Raw genomic sequence first — 19,207 nt, forward strand, 5'->3', positions numbered from 1 at the left:
GAAAAACAGAATCTCTGGTGAATAGTGACACTAAACATACAGTAGCCAAAAGTCAATTATTCAATTTGGATGAATTTTTTAAAAAGCGTCTATCCAGTAATCCACCCACTCCCTTTTTCTTTTTCCAAACACAATTATCTATAGGGTAGTTACAGAACATTGGTATTCTGATTCCAAATTGGCTTCTATTTGTTACAGTTTATCTAAAAATCCAGTTTTTCATGAATAAAATGAATCTCTAAACTCATTAAGTTTAGATAAAATTTATCAAGGGTATTGTAGAGTCAATTTCTACAGAGATTTAGCTTATATGACCTGTATAATTCTTTCAGCCATAAGGGAAATATTTTAATTCACCCAAGTTTATGATGGACATTGAGTTTAGTCTATCATGAGGCTTTATACATGAAACTTTATTAATTTTTCCCAATGGAAAAATATAGAATTGCTACCCTTCTCTAGGAATTTTAGAAAACATAAATTTTCATAGCTAAATACAAGTGAAATGAAATTTATTTTATAATGAAAATAAAGTATACTCCATAAAGAACTATTAGAAAATATGATGAGTTTCTAAAAAAAACTAAACTAAGAGTTAATCACTGCAAGATTTAGGTATATGTCCTCCTCTGCTTTTCTAGTCATAAGCAGACAATTATATTTCCCTGTGATAATAGTCTTCTAAAACCACATTTTAAAAAATCTATAAATTTATTTATTTTCATTGGAGGTTAATTACTTTAAAATATTGTATTGGTTTTGCCATACATCAACATGAATCCGCAGGGGAAAGGGTGGGATCATTTGGGAGAATGGCATTGAAACATGTACAATATCATATATGAAACGAATTGCCAGTCCAGGTTCGATGCATAACACGTGTAAAACTACATTTTTAATGGTGTGTGTGTTAACAGAATAGATATACAAAAATGTGCCTAAAAAACCCAAATTCTTGAGCCTTTATGAGAAAAAAGAGTCATTGTGATGAACAACTCTGTATACATAACTTTGGCACATTTTTTTATTATTGCCTTAGGATAAATTCCAAGAAGTTATTATTTCTGGGCCAAAGGATATACCCATTTTAAGACATTTGTCAAATATGGCCAAGGTGCCCTCCAGAAAATTAATATCTATCTAACTCTCAACTGGGGCTTCCCTGATGGCACAGATGGTAAACAATCTGCCTACGGTACAGGAGACCTGGATTCGAACCCTGGGTAGAGAAGATCTCCTGGAGAAGGGAATGGCTACCCACTCTAGTATTCTTGCCTGGAGAATTCCATGGACAGAGGAGCCTTGCCGACTACATTCACGGGGTCACAAATAGTCAGACACGACTTAGCGACTAATACTTTCACTTCACCTTTTTTTTTTCACTTCACTCTTTAACTCTCAGTGGTAGAATATAAGAGTTTCACCTTCTGCACAAACTCTGTAGAAATGTATTTTCCCCCCTTAAATCCTTTTTCTGCACCCAGCGTTAAATAGTACTTAAGGAAAGGAATTGTCTTAAATTATTTATTTGATTCTTAATATAGTGCCTGGCACATACTCTGTACTCATTAAATTTATTTATTAAATTAAAGATGAATGAATATATACTATTCTAAGTGGAACATCAGGTAAACATGGAAAAATAATAGAATGTGGGAAAAAAAAAGAAAATCCAGAAAAAGAACTAGGAGGCTAGCTCTCCTAACCAGTTTTATCACATCAGGCAAGTAATTTAACCTGTCGGACTACTGCAAAATTGCACTCATTTCACATGCTAGCAAAGTAATGCTCAAAATTCTCCAAGGCAGGCTGCAAAAGTATGTGAACCGTGAACTTCTGGATGTTCAAACTGAATTTAAGAAAGGCAGAGAAATCAGAGATTAAATTGCCAACATCCGTTGGATCATTGAAAAAGAGAGAGAGTTCCAGAAAAACATCTATTTCTGCTTTATTGACTATGCCAAAGCCTTTGACTGTATGGATCACAACAAACTGTGGAAAATTCTTTAAGAAATGGGAATACCAGACCACCTGACCTGCATCCTCAGAAATCTGTATGTAGGTTAAGAAGCAACAATTAGAACTGGACATGGAACAACAGACTGGTTCCAAATTGGGAAAGGAGAACATCAAGGCTGTATATTGTCACCCTGCTTATTTAACTTCTATGCAGAGTACATCATGAGAAATGCTAGACTGGATGAAGCACAAGCTGGAATCAAGATTGCCAGGGGAAATATCAATAACCTCAGATATGCAGTTAACACCACACTTATGGCAGAAAGCAAAGAAAATCTAAAGAGCCTCTTGATGAAAGTGAAAGAGGAGAGTGAAAAAGTTGGCTTAAAGCTCAACATTCAGAAAACGAAGATCATGGCATCTGGTCCCATCACTTCATGGGAAATAGATGGGGAAACAATGGAAACAGTGACAGACTTTATTTTGGGGGGCTCCAAAATCACTGCAGATAGTGACTGCAGCCATGAAATTAAAAGACGCTTGCTCCTTGGAAGAAAAGCTGTGATGAACCTAGAGAGCATATTAAAAAGCAGAGACATTACTTTGCCAGCAAAGGTCTGTTGAGTCAAGGCTGTGGTTTTTCCAGTAGTCATGTATGGATGTGAGAGTTGGACTATAAAGAAAGCTGAACACCAAGGAATTTATGCTTTTGAACTGCAGTATTTGGAGAAGACTCTTGAGAGTCTCTTGAACTGCAAGGAGATCCAACCAGTCCATCCTAAAGGAAATCAGTCCTGAATATTCATTGGAAGGACTGATGCTGAAGCTGAAACTCCAATACTTTGGCCACCTGATGCGAAGAATTGACTCATTTGAAAAGACCCTGATGCTGGGGAAGATTGAAGGTGGGAGGAGAAGGGGACAATAGAGGAAGAGAAGGTTGGATGGCATCACCGACTCAATGGACATGAATTTGAGTAAGTTCTGGGAGTTGGTGATGGATAGGGAAGCCTGGCATGCTGCAGTCCATGGGGTCGCAGAGAGTTGGACATGACTGAGCGACTGAACTGAACTGACCTCTTTTGGGGGCTTCCCAGATGGTGCTAGTGGTAAAGAATCCACCTGCCAATGCAGGAAACATAAGAGATGTGGGTCTGATCCCTGGATTGGGCAAATCCCCTAGAGAAGGGACTGGCAACCCATTCCAGTATTCTTGCCTGGAGAATTCCATACAGTCCATGGGATCTCAAAGACTGAGCAACTAGCAGTTTCAGTTAGTCAGTTCAGTCACTCAGTTGTGTCCGACTCTTAGCAGTTTATTTCCTTATTATCTGGGCTCCGCTGCGGCATTGCTATACGCAGGCTTTCTCTAGTTCCACAAGTGAGGGTGACTCGCTGCCTGTGGAGCTTGGGCTTCTCTTTGAGGTGGCTTCTCTTGTTGCGGAGCACTGGCTTAGTCACCCCACAGCATGCAGGGTCTTCTTAGACCAAGGACTGAACTTGTGTCCCCTGCATTGGCAGGCAGATTCTCAACCACTGGGCCACCAAGGAAGACCTGCCTAATATTTTTTGAACAAGGAGCCCAACGTTTTCATTTAGGCAAACTCTACAGCTCGTTTTGCCTCTACTTCTTCATCTGTAAAATATAATAAAAGAAAATTAGGCCTGTTCAAGTTACAGCAATTTTGATTCAATGAGTTCTTCCTGAATACACGAGGCTACTGTTTAGGTACATAAATATCTTGAAACAATTTTGAGAGTCATTCTAATTGCTTGATGGAGAGCCTCCATTCTGTGAATTGCTCAGCCCCTTTCTCTAACCCATCTCCTTAAATAGTCTCCTCCAGCCTCTCCTTTCTCAATTAGCTTCATCATTGCACTGGATTGTATTCACTCCCGTAGCACTGCAACCATTACGTTTTTAGTATGAAGGAACTGGAAGAGAGAAAGCTATTCATGACGATAAATTCTTATGGTCCAAAAAGAAAGAAATATCCAGTAAAATTTTCTATAAGGAGGGGATTGAGCAGAAACAAAAAGAAAAAATTTGGAAAATCAATTTGACTTTAACCTGGGCTTCCCTGGTGGCTCAGACAGTAAAGAGACCTCCTGCAATGTGGGAGACGTTCGATCCCTGAGTTGGGAAGATCCCCTGGAGGAAAGCATGACAAGCCACTCTGGTATTGCCTGGAGAATCCCCATGGACAGAGGGCCTGGCAGGTTGCAGTCCATTGGGTGGCAAAGAGTTGGACACGACTGAGCAACTAAGCACAAGATTTACCTTGTAGATAATCAGAGTCACAGAACAGTAGGGTTCTGTTCACTTTCTTTCTTCCCTCTTCCTTCTTTTCTTTTCTTTCTTCCTTCCTTTTCTTCTCTCCTCCCTCCTTTCCGTCCTTCCTCTCTTGTGTTTCTAAGAGCAATCCATTTCCATCCCTGAATTAAGCATAATTTCATGGAGGAAAATTCTCCTCCACAACTATTTCAAAACAAAAGCTGCTGTTCTAGTTTTATTTTGGAGTAGTCATTTTGAAAATAAGTGATGGTCTTTAGAGGAAAAAAAAAATCACAGCAAGCTGCCCAGAGATGGAGAGAGCATGCAAATTACTACTAATTTAAATGACCTTCCTTTTTCCCCTACTCTAGACAAATGCCACGTTTGTTTTAAAACATTTATATCTGAGCAGTTCAAGCTATTTCAAGATATTATCTGTTTCAACACACATAACGAAACGTGCTGGATAACTATTCTGCCATTTTACAGAGAGATGGAAAGTGAAAACAACTGATGCTGAAGTGACATAAGGCTGAGATCTCTGAGTCTAATGCTCTTTGCTGCATTTCAAAATGCTTAATAAAGTGCACTCCTATTAATGAACTGGAACCATTTAGAAGGGTTTTTTTTTTAATGTTTTCTAAGATGTTTACTCTTTAGATTTCATTGTATATAGAACAAACTAGATGATATAAATCTTGAAAACTGTGTCTTGCCCCTAATAAATAGTGCTTTTCTACAAAGCATGTAGCTGGGAGAAAGTTGATGATACTGGCATAGCTGGTGTTCAAACCCTCTCCCTGAGACCTGGGTAGAGAGAAGACAAGCACAACACAACACATATCCCACAGCACACAGTTGGCAAAGATGCTTATTTTGATCCAAGTTTTCTGTCTGTTTTGCTTTTTGTTTGCAATAATATGATAGCATACTGGCAATGTGTAGTCATAGTAAAGTAGTATGACTATTATGGGCAGTCAACTAACTTTTGCCTGCTATACTTCAAATTAAGATATCAAAGAAATTGTCTAATTCCCAGAATGTATTAAAGCAGCCTGCCTCACTCCCAGGAAATAACGAGGTACAGCATAAGACTACCTAATTCATCCAAAAAAATAATTAGGAGTTATTGAAGCATAAGGCAAAGTTTGGGTAAGTAATTTTGATGTGTGTGTGGACATTCATATATTCATTAATTTATTCATTCAAAAAACTACTATCTGCCATGGGATAGGCAGCGTGTGGTGAGTGCTGGGGAGTAAGATCAATGTGATGCATAAGATTAGGCTGAGCTGAGAGCAGCAGATCACCCTGATTTCCCCAAACAGCATTAGCTCAATCGAGATGGAATTTAATTTCTCCCTCACTCGCAAGTCTGAAGAAAGCACTCTAGAGTTGTTATGTTGGTGCTGCTGCCTGAAGTCCTAAGAGACCCAAACTATAACCAGGTGTCTGCTGTGCATCCCTGGGGTGTAGGCTTTGTCTTCCTCAGCCCAGATGGAGGTTGTTATTGTTGTTCAGTCACTCCATCATGTCCGACTCTTCGTGATCCCATGGACTTCAGCACTCCAGGCTTCTTTCTCTGTCTGTCACTATCTCCCTGAATTTACTCAATCTTATATCCATTGAATCAATGATGCCATCCAACCATCTTGTCCTCGGTCACTCCCTTTTCCTCCTGCCCTCAATCTTTCCCAACATCAGGGTCTTTTCCAAAGAGTCAGCTCTTCGCATCAGGTAGCCAAAGTATTGCAGGAGGTACAGTCGTCCAATCCACATCTTAAGCAACAGTTCAAAGAAGAGGAAATAGCAGAATCAAGTATTTGCTAACCATCTTTTAAGGAAATTTCCCATAATCTGCCATACATTTCTCTGTTTACATCCCACTCAGCAAAACCCAATTGAAGAGCTAATATCTAAGTTAAAGCATGTCTGTGATATGTGTTTAGTTCATGCATCCATGCATCCAACACCACCAACAACAACAAAACTAAGGGGGCTTTAAGAGGGAAGGAAAGATGATGGGTAAATCATCAGTTTCTGCCTCTTATGGCCCTAAACCTCTTGTACCTAATATTCTAACAGAGCTATAGCAGGAAGGAGTGAGGGCAGCGTCAGCTGATGCTGTAATTTACCAGTTTCAAGAAATACTCCCAAGTCAATAGAAATAAAAGCAAAAATAAACAAATGGGACCTCATCAAATTTACAAGACTTTTGCACAGCAAAGAAAACCATAAGCAAAACAAACATGGCAAATAGATGGGGAAACAATGGAAACAGTGACAGACTTTCTTTTGGAGGGCTCTAAAATCATTGCAGATGGTGACTGCAGCCATGAAATTTAAAAAAGCTTGCTCCTTGGATGAAAAGCTTTGACAAACCTAGAAAGCATATTAAAAAGCAGAGACATTACTTTGTCAACAAAGGTCCATCTAGTCAAAGCTTGGTTTTTCCAGTAATCACCCATGGAAAAGAACTGCAAAAAAGCAAAATGGCTGGGGAGGCCTTACAAATAGCTGTGAAAAGAAGAGAGGCGAAAAGCAAAGGAGAAAAAGAAAGATATAAGCATCTGAATGCAGAGTTCCAAAGAATAGCAAGAAGAGACAAGAAAGCCTTCTTCAGCGATCAATGCAAAGAAATAGAGGAAAACAACAGAATGGGAAAGACTAGAGATCTCTTTAAGAAAATTAGAGATACCAAGGGAACATTTCATGCAAAGATGGGCTCCATAAAGGCCAGAAATGGTATAGACCTAACAGAAGCAGAAGACATTAAGAAGAGGTGGCAAGAATACACGGAAGAACTGTACAGAAAAGATCTTCACAACCCAGATAATCATGATGATGTGATCACTAATCTAGAGCCAGACATCTTGGAATGTGAAGTCAAGTGGTCCTTAGAAAGCATCACTACGAACAAAGCTAGTGGAGGTGATGGAATTCCAGCGGAGCTGTTTCAAATCCTGAAAGATGATGCTGTGAAAGTGCTGCACTCAATATGCCAGCAAATTTGGAAAACTCAGCAGTGGCCACAGGACTGGAAAAGGTCAGTTTTCATTCCAATTCCAAAGAAAGGCAATGCAAAAGAATGCTCCAACTGCCGCACAATTGCACTCATCTCACATGCTAGCAAAGAAATGCTCAAAATTCTCCAAGCCAGGCTTCAGCAGTATGTGAACCGTGAACTTCCTGATGTTCAAGCTGGTTTTAGAAAAGGCAGAGGAACCAGAGATCAAATTGCCAACAACCGCTGGATCATGGAAAAAGCAAGAGAGTTCCAGAAAAACATCTATTTCTGCTTTATTGACTATGCCAAAGCCTTTGACTGTGTGGATCACAATAAACTGTGGAAAATTCTGAGAGAGATGGGAATACCAGACCACCTGACCTGCCTCTTGAGAAATCTGTATGCAGGTCAGGAAGCAACAGTTAGAACTGGACATGGAACAACTGACTAGTTCCAAATAGGAAAAGGAGTACCTCAAGGCTGTATATTGTCACCCTGCTTATTTAACTTCTGTGCAGAGTACATCATGAGAAACGCTGGACTGGAAGAAAAACAAGCTAGAATCAAGATTGCCAGGAGAAATATCAATAACCTCTGATATGCAGATGACACCACCCTTATGGCAGAAAGTGAAGAGGAGCTAAAAAGCCTCTTGATGAAAGTGAAAGAGGAGAGTGAAAAAGTTGGCTTAAAGCTCAACATTCAGGAAACGAAGATCATGGCATCTGGTCCCATCACTTCATGGCAAATAGATGGGGAAACAGTGGAAACAATGGCAGACTTTATTTTGGGGGGCTCCAAAATCACTGCAGATGGTGACTACAGCCATGAAATTAAAAGACACTTACTCCTTGGAAGAAAATTTATGACCAATCTAGATAGTATATTCAAAAGCAGAGACGTTACTTTGCCGACTAAGGTCCATCTAGTCAAGGCTATGGTTTTTCCTGTGGTCATGTATGGATGTGAGAGTTGGACTGTGAAGAAGACTGAGCACTGAAGAATTGATGCTTTTGAACTGTGGTGTTGGAGAAGACTCTTGAGAGTCCCTTGGACTGCAAGGAGATCCAACCAGTCCATTCTGAAGGAGATCAACCCTGGGATTTCTTTGGAAGGACTGATGCTAAAGCTGAAGCTCCAGTACTTTGGCACCTCATGCGAAGAGTTGACTCATTGGAAAAGACTCTGATGCTGGGAGGGATTGGGGGCAGGAGGAGAAAGGGACGACCGAGGATGAGATGGCTGGATGGCATCAGGGACTCGATGGACGTGAGTCTCAGTGAACTCCGGGAGATGGTGAGGGACAGGGAGGCCTGGCGTGCTGCGATTCATGGGGTCGCAAAGAGTCGGACACGACTGAGCGACTGAACTGATGTATGGATATGAAAGTTGGACCATAAAGAAGGCTGAACATCAAAGAATTGGTGTTTTTGAACTGTGGTGTTGAAGAAGACTCTTGAGAGTCCTTTGGATAGCAAGGAGTTCAAACCAGTCAGTCCTAAAGAAAATCAATCTTGAATATTCATTGGAAGGACTGACACTGAAGCTGAAACTCCAGTACTTTGGCCACCTGATGCGAAGAGTCGACTCATTAGGAAAGACCCTGATGCTGGGAACGATTGAAGGCAGGAGCAGAAGGGGACGACAGAGGAAGAGATGGTTGGATGGCATCACTGACTCAATAGACATGAGTTTGAGCAAACTCCAGGAGATTGTGAAGGACAGGGAAGCCTAGCGTACTGCAGTCCATGGGGTCCCAGAGTCAGACATGAGTGGGTGACTGAACAGTAACAACAACGAAAGAATGGGAGGAAAAATTTGCAAAAAATGCAACTGACAAGGGCTTAATTTTCAAAATATACCCATATAATTCAACACTAGAAAAACAAACAACCCAGTTGAAAAATGGGCAGAAGACCTACAGAGGTATTTCTCCAAAGAAGAAATACAGATGGCCAGTAGGCACATGAAAAGATGCTCAACATTGCTAATTTTTAGAGAAATGCAAATATAAACTACAGTGAGGTACCACCTCATGGTGATCAGAATGGCCATCATTAAAAATTTACAAATAACAAATGCTGGAGAGGGTTTGGAGAAAAGGGGAATTTATTACACTTTGTAGGAAATGTAAGTTAGGTGTGTAAGTTATGTATGTAGACTGTAAGTTAGTATGTTACTGTATGTAGTATGTACATACTAGGCACGTAGTATGTATATGGATGTATGTAGCATGTAAATGTATGTAGGTATATAACTTAGTGAAGCCACAGTGAAAAACAGTATAGAGATTCCTTAGAAAACAACAAAAAAAAGAATTACCATATTATCCAGCCATCCCATTCCTTGGCATATATCCAAACAAAATAATAAATCAGAAAGATACATGTATCCCTTTGTTCACAGTAGCACCATTCACAATAGCCAATTCATGAACACAACCTAAAAGTCTATCGACAGACGAATGGATAAAGATGAAGTATATATACATATATAATGGAATACTATTCAGCCATAGAAAAGAACAAAATAATGCCATTTGCCACAACATGGATGAAAGGAGAAATTATCACCCTAAGGGAAGAAGTCAGAAAGCAAATACCCCTTTCATGCGGAATGTAAAATATGACACAAAGGACCCCAGAGATGAAGCATAAACAGAACCATGGACATAGAGAAAAGACTGGAGGTCGCCAGGAGAGAGTGGGCTGGGAGACAGGTGGATTGGGAGTTTGGGATTAGCAACAGCATGGACGAACAAGGCCCTACTATACAGCAAGGGAACCATATTCAAATCCTTTGCTAAACCATAATGGAGAAGAATATGGAAAAGAGTATCTGTGTGTGTATATGTATATGTGTATGTATATGTATGTGTAATCTACATGGGCTTCCAAGGTGGTTCAGACAGTAAAGAATCTGCTTGCAATGCAGGAGACCTGGGTTTAATCCCTAGGTCAGGAAAGTGTCTTGGAGAAGGGAATGCCTACCCACTCCAATATTCCTGTCTGGAGAATTCCATGGACAGAAGAGCCTGGCGGGCTACAGTCCTTAGGGTCACAAAGAGTCAGACACAACTGAGCTACTAACACTTTCAACTTTCATATGTATGTGAATAACCAACTCACTTTGCTGTATAGCAGTAATGAATACAACATTGTAAATGAACTATACTTTAATAAAATAAATGATTTTTAAAAATTAAGGCTTATAAGAGGTACCGTTGATTAACAACACAACTCAGGTAATGCTTTCTCCCAGAAAGACCTACCTACCTTCCCCCTGCCATGGCTGCAAGATGGATGTCTTTTTTACAAGCTTTCTTCCATCCTGTGTATCATCTAATATCATCTATTACCAATATAATATTTTTTATCTCTTATCCACTCCCCTCTACCTCTACTTGAGTACTGTGACCCTTGAGGGCCATAAGCTGCATTCGTATTTCTTTTTATCCCCACTTTCCCTAGCCTAGGATGAGACATATAATTAGGTCCATGAAAAGTGTCTATTACTTAAATTGGATAAATAAACTGCAGATAAAGAATCTCTAATCATAATAAAGCTAGTTACCACAGGTAACAGTATAAATGAAAATTTCTCCAGCTATCAACATATTTAGCACCAAACTTTTTACTTATGAACAGAAGGGATTCTTCTATTTTCATCACTATTTAGAACATCATCTAATCTTCTGAGCATGTTAAATATTACTGACAAATTCATAAATCATTACATTTTGCTTATGATGAATGTTATGACAATTATAAAAAATTTAAAATCACCCTATTATGAAGATTGCTTACCCAAGAAACTTTCTTAAAATACTCTAGTAAAAAACATACACAGGGGTTTCCCTTGCGGTCCAGTTGTTAAGAATCTGCTTTGCAATGCAGAGGATGTGGATTCGGTCCCTGGTTAGGGAACTGAGATGCCATGCGCCACAGACCAGCTAAGCCCGAGTACCATGGACCACAACTAATAATAGGAAGTCCATGTACCGCAGTGAAAGATCTCACATGATGTAACAAAGATTCTGCATGCCACAGCTAAGAACTGACGCAGCCAAATAAATAAATAAATACTAAAACAAACAAAAAAAGCAAGATAAAGAGCTATTTCTATCTACTCTGTACAAATGATAAAGTTGGGCTCAGAATGACACATCTGGAAATATATGCATATATGTACACGCACATAGTTTTCTATAATAAGATGAGCTGGGAGAAAATCTGTTGCTTTAAGCAAGCAGTGACTCAAAATATTAAAGAAAAATCATCTGTTCAGAAAGTAAAACAATAACATGCATGCTTAGTCACTTCAGTTGTGTCCAACTTTCTGTGACCCTGGGGACTGTAGCCCGTCAGACTCCTCTGTCCATGAAATCCTCCAGGCAAAAATACTGGAGTGGGTTGCCATGCCCTCCTCCAGGGGATCTTCTGGACCCAGGGATCAAACTGGCATCTCCTAAATTTTGGCAGGTGGATTCTTTACCGACTGAGCGACCTGAGATGCCCAAAACACTAACAGTGAGGGAGAAAATGACTCCCTTTTCATTTTCATTCCCTTTTTCACTTTCTTTCATTTATTCCTTGGGCTTAGGGCATGAGATCTGATAACCTTTATCACTTACAGCTACACACATAATTCATGATTGTAAGTTTGTTTTTTCCTCCAGTTCATTCAGCTATAGTATCTGATTTTCTAGGTACTACATATTATTTTTATCAATATTGCTTTTTCTAGGAAGAACTTATATTCAAAAGAAGACGCCATAAGGCCCTTTAGCAATTACAGACAATGCTTAATCCTTTCTGTCCTTCAATATCTCACTCAATAGAACTACAAATCTTACCATTCTTTAAGCCAGGTAGACAGTTATCCAGAAAGCAGCTATTTTCATATACTGCTATGCTGGTCTTGGGCTCATGCCATTTTTTTTTTTCTCTTCTATATGGGATATTCTATAAAAAGCTAAACAGAATGTTAAATCTAAGAAAGGAAAGAAGCGTGACTCACTGGCAACTTGCAGTAATAAAAACAGAAATAAGTATCAAATAAGGAGTTCTTCATAAAAATACAGTGCACTATGTAAATATCAGTACTATTATTCATTCACATAAGCAATGTTTATTGAATGTTAGGTGATAAAGATAAATAAATAAGATGTTTTCACCGAGGGAATTAAGATGGAGAAAGAGATGTAAACTATAAGTGCAATTCAGTAGAGAAGGTATGGGAATACGGCAGAAGGAGTAGCTTGTTGAGCCAAAGGAATCAAGGATGGTTTTTCTTTTGGGCCACCCCATCAGGCATGCAGGATCCTACTCCCCTGACCAGGGATCGAATCTGTGCCCCTTGCAGTGAAGTGCAGAGTCTTAACCACTGGATTACCAGGCAAGTCCCCCAGAGATGGTTTCTTCGTGGAAGTCTTGCGCTAAGAGTATAAACATAAGTAGGAGTTTGTTAGGTAAACAGGGAAGAGGACATTGTAGGAAGAGAGAGGAGCATGTATGGAGACCTGAAAGAGCCTGGCTCAATTAGAGAACAGTAAGCCTGGGCTTCCCTGGGGGCTCAGCGGTAAAGAATTTGCCTGCAATGCAGGAGACACAGGAGATGCAGATTCAGTCCCTGGGTTGAAGATTCCCTGGAGGAGGGTATGGCAACCCACTCAGTATCCTTGCTTGGCGAACCCCATGGACAGAGGAGCCTGGAGGACTGTAGTCTATAGGGTGGAAAGAGCTGGAGATGCTGAAGTGACTGAGCACACACCCAGGCAACTCATGGTGACCAGTGGGTGGGCAGGGCTCAGAGCAAGAAGGGTCTCGAATACCAGGCAACAGGCCTAGGATCTGTCTTCTCAGTTTTTTTGAGCCTTGAGAAGATTTTCTGCAAGAAAGAAACATAATATGATTTGCATTTAAAAAAACAATCCTTGTAGCAGCAATGAATGCTCATATTAGGACCTGAGAAGTGAGGAAGGGGATAGCTTTGTGATATATTTAATGAATAATTAATACAATTTATTAACTGGTTATGGTAGGATGATTCTGAAGTTTCTGGTGTGGATGTTTGTTTGGATGCTGGTACCATTCACTGACACAGTGGACATGAATTCGAGCAAACTCCAGGGGATAGCGGAGGACAGAGGAGCCTGGTGTGCTGCAGTCTATGCGGTTGCAAAGAGTTGGACATGACTTAGCGACTCAACAGCAACAACAACAACAAATCAGTCAATAAGAGGGGAACACATGGAGTGGGGCAAATATTTGGAGGAAAATGACTTCTTTGGGAATGTTGAATTTGAGTTCTTGAGGACCACTCAGAAGGGATATTCCATAAGAAATATGTCTAGAAAGAAATTTGATATATGGTCTAGAACTCAGGAGAGAGGTCTAGGCTGGAAATAAGCTAGGGATTATCATCATATCAGGTGGTGGTTCTAAGACATTAATGTATACAAAAATCACTGAAGTGATAGTCAGATGTGGATTCCTTGGTCTAATCCTCAGAGGTTCTGGTTGAATGGATCTGGGGGAGGCCCAGGAATCAACACTGAGATACGCTACCAGGTGACTGTGCTGCAGATGGTTTAGAGCAAAGAGCAGGAGGAGAACCACAAGGAAGTGACGTTAAGAAACTCCAAAATGGAAAGTTTCAAGGAGTGGAAGTGGTGACATATGGATTACGGAAGGGAGATCAAGAACGCTTGGAGCTGAAAGCATCTACTGGACTTGGTAGCCTTCAGGAGGGGCCTGGTGACTCAGAAGAGCAGGTGCAGTGACGTGGTGAGAACAGACACCAGCTGCAGTAGGGTGAGAGTGATTACAGGTAAGGAAGAGAGTGAACGAATGGAGCTTGGCTAGGAGGGGAATCCCTTATGGACAGAATTTGAAATTGAACATCCAAACCCTAAGGCTCATCGAAATCGACCAGGCTCAAGCCCTAAGTTTGCCACTTAATGGCTAGATTGCATAATATATTTGTGGAGCCCATATTCTTGATTATAATACATTAATAATACCGTTGTACAAGTTAAATATGACACTGCATGTGAAAGAACTTTCTAAACTGTTCTTCCAAAGTTTTCTATAATAAACCATCTGAGCAGCAGAAAATCCTAAACAGTTTTAGGATTGTGTCTGTTCACAGTGGTGAAACATCCCCAGCTTCAGCTATGGGAATGCTCACCCCATGAAAGCAGAGAACTTCAGAGCCAAAGAGAATCATGGGTGACATACTAAATAGAGCAATACCCTTACTTGGCAGATGAGAATCCAGAGGTCTGAGACGGGAAAGGAGGTTAAATGACTTGTTCAAAGTCACACACTGATTCATGGCAAAGTCAGGAAATTCAGCCAGACTCATGACTCACTGTATCCAGCCTCTTGCCTGTGCATCATAGAATACTTCTTTTTCCCTGCAGCATGTGGGATCTTCCTCAACCAGAGATCGAACTTGTGCCGCTTGGAGTGGAAGCATGGAGTCTTAACCACTGAAAGTGAAAAGGAAAGTATTCGTCACTCAGTCATGTCTGACTCTTTGTCACCCTATAGACTGTAGCCCACCATGTTCCTCTGTCCATGGAATTCTCCAGGCAAGAATACTGGAGTGGGTTGCCATTTCTTTTTCCATGGGATCTTCCCCATCCTGGGATTGAACCCAGGTCTCCTGCATTGCAGGTAGACTCTTTACTGACTGAGCCACCAGAGAAAAGACCAAAATGCAAATAGTGGAGAATTAAAAGAAATGTTAAGGATTTCCCTGGTGGAAGTCCTTTTACAGCAAAGAAAAAAGCAGATGACTGAAGCTTTGATGACTGGGATAAAGGAAGAGGTGTTTAATTTGAAAGAATCCAGAGATTAACAGGTAAGTTCCTTGAAGAGATTTTTGATATCCATCCCTGGGAGTCTCCAAGCCTCCAAGCAGATGTCAACTTAGCCTAGAACCCCAGCTGTGGTAGACGGATCAGCCAATAATAGGGTTACTAGTGCTACTACATATTTCTTTCAATTATCCCCGTTTAGAATTGAAGAGCTCTCCAAAACATCAACATGAATAGACTGTAGTTTGGGATAAGCCTTGAGGGTTCACAAGACTCCCTTAAAAAGCAACTGCTGTGGTTTATTTCTATGCGAAGGGTAGAGATGCTTCTTCTAAACTGTACTTCAATATTTACATCTCCATCTTTCTTTCTAAGCCTCCAAGAGAAGGCCAAGATTTCTGATTCCTCTCACCCAGCTGGTACCTCATATAGAGTAGGGAAATTCTATAAATGGCCATTGAATGAATGAGGGAAATAATTTCAACTATAACTCGTTGATCAGTTTATTCTTTAACAGAAAAAGAATCTCTAAAACATTGACTTTGAAATATTATTTGTCTTCTTTTAGATCCTCAATTTCCACCTTTTCTCTCTGGATTTTCAATAAGCTAATTGCATCTGCTATTTGCCCCTCCTCACAACTTTTCTTGATATATAGAGGTTTCCCTGGTTGCTCAGCTGGTCAAGAATCCACCTGCAATGCAGGAGACCTGGGTTCGATCCCTGGTTTGGGAAGATCCCCTGGAGAAGGGACTGGCTACCCACTCCAGTATTCTGGCCTGGAGAATTCCATGGACTTTATAGTCCTTGGGGTCGCAGAGTCAGACACAACTGAGCAATTTTCACTTTCACTTTCCCTGGTGGCTCAGTGGTAAAGAATCTGCTTGTCAAGGCATGAGATGTGGGTTTGATACCTGGGAAATCCTATAGACAGAGGAGCGTGGTGGGCTACAGTCCATGAGGTCACAAGAGTCGGACATGACTTAGCAACTAAACAAAAACAACAAAACATGTTATAGTTGAGTAATTAAAGTTACTGTTTACAATATTCTTTACTCTGTGAATGAATAAGTAACACAACATATAAGGTAACACAAACATAGTTGGAAATACAACCTAATCAAAGTCATAAAACTTTGTTGGTAAATGGAAATATTGAGGACAGGAGGAGAAGTGGGCGACAGAGGATGAGATAGTTGGATGGCATCACTGACTCAATGGACATGAATTTCAGCAAACTCACGGAGATAGTGAAGGACAGGGAAGCCTGGAGTACTGCAGTCCATGGGGTGGCAAAGAGTCAGACATGACTGAGCAACTGAACAATAACAATGTACATGAATAAGAGATGGTTCTTGATAGTGAAAAAGAAACTTCTCTCTCTAGAGCCTCTTTGTCTACTCTCCAGAGCTCATGCTTTTATCATTTCCATTAAAAGGGGGAAAAATTTATTTGCTGTTTTCTAAGATGTCATTTTGTTCTCTTTTACATATTTTAAGAAACTTTCCTCTGATTTTTCTTGTCACAGTGTGTATTTTTCTGTTATATTTGAACTGGAAGCTCTTTAGGACAAGGATTGTCCTGTATGTATAGACAGAGTGATGTTTACTTTTAGTGCTCAGCACTTTTAAACTTCTTTTCCAACAGTCATAGGCTGATATGCCTCAAAAAGGTAGATCATGATGTATGAAATGGAATGGTTTCATAAGATGGAAGTATAAAAAAAATAAAAAGCAGAGGTTAGATAGGAGTTTAGACCTGAGTCAGTTATTGAAGAGGTACAGAGTGATAAAAAGGGTATGTGTTTCTGGAAACTAACTCTGTTGGGAGGCCAAAGCACCGGGAAGAAAATGAAATCCAATAACCATCTGAGAACTGACTCAAGGTGAGGAAGGATTCAGTGATGGAGAAGACATGATTCTTCGCTTCCTACATGAACACAAATAGAAAGTAAAGCAGACCTGGGTAAGGCAATAAAGCTGCAGAGAAAGGACATTCAAGGAAAATTTAAAGAATATAGCTTTCCTCATTAAGGGCGAAAATTATCCAGAGTGCCTCACATTCTAATGTACGAAGCCACTTTTAATTGCTTCCCTGAAGCCACAGGGACTATTACTTTTCCAAATCAGGAGCATTTTGTATATGCCTCATTTTGTATATTGTCACTAACTTTATTTACTGCCTTTCGTAAATTTTGAGACATAGGGAATTGTACATAAGATTTTAGGTTACTATTTAAGCACTGCAAATGTGATTTTGTAAGATATACATTTTTATTAAGTGAATATCACTTTTTTAAATCACTTTTTGAAATATGTCTTGCATTCATGAATCTTGTAAATCAAAGATTCACAGGTAAAATGAAATCTCCATACAACCTATGGTCAACTTAATGACTTCTCAGCAGTATGAAGTAAAAAAGTCAAATGATACTACGGTACTAGATTTCTAAAGTTATTATTATGATATTAAAGACCTACTTTAGATTTTTCAGTATATAATGATAGCATGATATAAAGTCAATACCTCTTCATTGTCTTGCTGTGTTACATCCTGTGACCACTGATGGTAATGTGGAACATTTCCTGCTAGTTATTCATTGATTTAAAAAAAAAAAAAAACACTCATTTTTCCAAAGACTGGGCAGGAGATAAGATGTCAAGAAGTAATGAAATGAAAGAGGAGAATGCAAAGGAACAGAAAAGAGAGAAACATTAAAGTGATGTTATTTTTTTCCCCTGTGTATGCAGATGGACAGGAAAATTATAGCAGTAATTGCAGACTCCTTTTCACCAAAGACAGAATGGCCTTGGGGAATTAGAGGATGAGAGATAAAAGTCCAATGAAACTGCATTCTCATCCAGGCTCCATCTTAGTGGCTGGATCTTGCTTTGGCCAAGGTCATTTACCCTTTTCCTGCCTTAGTTTCTGTAACTGTTGAAAAAGATTTGCCTCTTTGAGCATTTGGGAATATGAGTAAGATAATTCTTCAGAGGTCCCCAGAATTGGTCAGAAAAAGGTGCTATGAGAATACCAAGTAGTACTATTATTATTGAGCTGTGTACTCCTGCTGGCATGAGTCATCTTGCTGCAAAGACACAGAAGCAATTCCAAGTGTGGTTGAGCATCAGCGACAATGAGAGGAGGCCAGTGCTCTTAGCTGGCCTTAAGGGAGATCTTAGTTGCAACGAAATCTGCCATTCTCTGGTTAAAGAACAAAACAAAACAACAACAAAAAAGGGTGGGAGGGCAGAGGAAAGGTGGGACTTAAAAATTTAAGTATAGCAGTGTGATTATACAAATAGACTTTTTAAATTTAACAGTCACTTAAAATACAGGCTTTGTCACTTAATACTATGACCTTGAGGGCTACCCATGTGGTGCAGTGTAAAGAATCCTCTTGCCAAAAGCAGGAGACGCCAGTTTGATCCCTGGGTTGGAAAGATCCCCTGGAGTAGGAAATGGCAATCCACTCCAGTATTCTTGCCTGGAGAGTTCCATGGACAGAGGAGCCTGGTGGGCTGCAGTCCATGGGGACGCTTGGGCAAGTTTCTTCACTTTATTTTTCCCATCTGTAAAATGGGGATTATAGTACTATACACAGGGCTGTTGCAGGGACTTCAAAAATGTACACGGTTTCAAAGGATCTGTACAGTTAGGTAATATTATAATTTATAGGAGATATGAGAAAGTAGAAATTCAGGTTGGTAAATAACTGAATTTTTAAAAAAGTAAGAGAAAAAGACAAGTTTGTATTTTACAAAACGTTAAAAGATTTAAGGGGTCCAGGAAGAGGCAAACTTGTGTCGAGTCTGAATTCACTCTTATTTGTGGGTCCGTGGCAACTTGTCAAACCGTTGCTATCTGGCACACAAAACACAAACAGGAAAAACCTTCCGTGTGCTGGAATAAAAACGGCCTTCCTTTTTAAAGCGATATATATACACACACATATGTATATATATTTTTCTTTTTTTGGGAAAATCTTAGATAGCCAATAGCTCTTATAAAACAAAGCTCAGATGCTGTGCTTCTGTTGTTTCAGAGAGAGCAATCAGGGGTGTTCAGATTACGCTCTCTTTGAATTGCGCTTGGGGCTGGGAAGCCTTAGGCAAAGCCCTGGGGGCAGGACGCCTTTTTT

At 39.9% G+C, this 19,207-nt stretch overlaps 1 long non-coding RNA gene across 2 annotated transcripts in view; it reads right to left on the reverse strand.

Annotated features, from left to right (window-relative positions):
- Positions 1-14,736, reverse strand: part of LOC120858916 — a 43,116-nt gene extending 28,380 nt beyond the window's left edge. The window contains exons 1-2 of one of the 2 annotated variants that reach the window (XR_005719969.1): positions 14,617-14,730; positions 11,809-13,130 (exon numbers count right to left, since the gene is read on the reverse strand). This is a non-coding gene — a long non-coding RNA (uncharacterized LOC120858916). Of the gene's footprint in view, positions 1-11,808; positions 13,131-14,616 lie in introns of those variants that run through there. The other variant, XR_005719970.1, reaches the window with a different exon arrangement.
- Between the last annotated feature and the right edge of the window lie 4,471 nt (positions 14,737-19,207).

This window comes from Oryx dammah, unplaced genomic scaffold (genome assembly GCF_014754425.2).
Source record: "Oryx dammah isolate SB20612 unplaced genomic scaffold, SCBI_Odam_1.1 HiC_scaffold_29, whole genome shotgun sequence".
Classification (NCBI taxonomy): Eukaryota; Metazoa; Chordata; class Mammalia; order Artiodactyla; family Bovidae; genus Oryx; species Oryx dammah.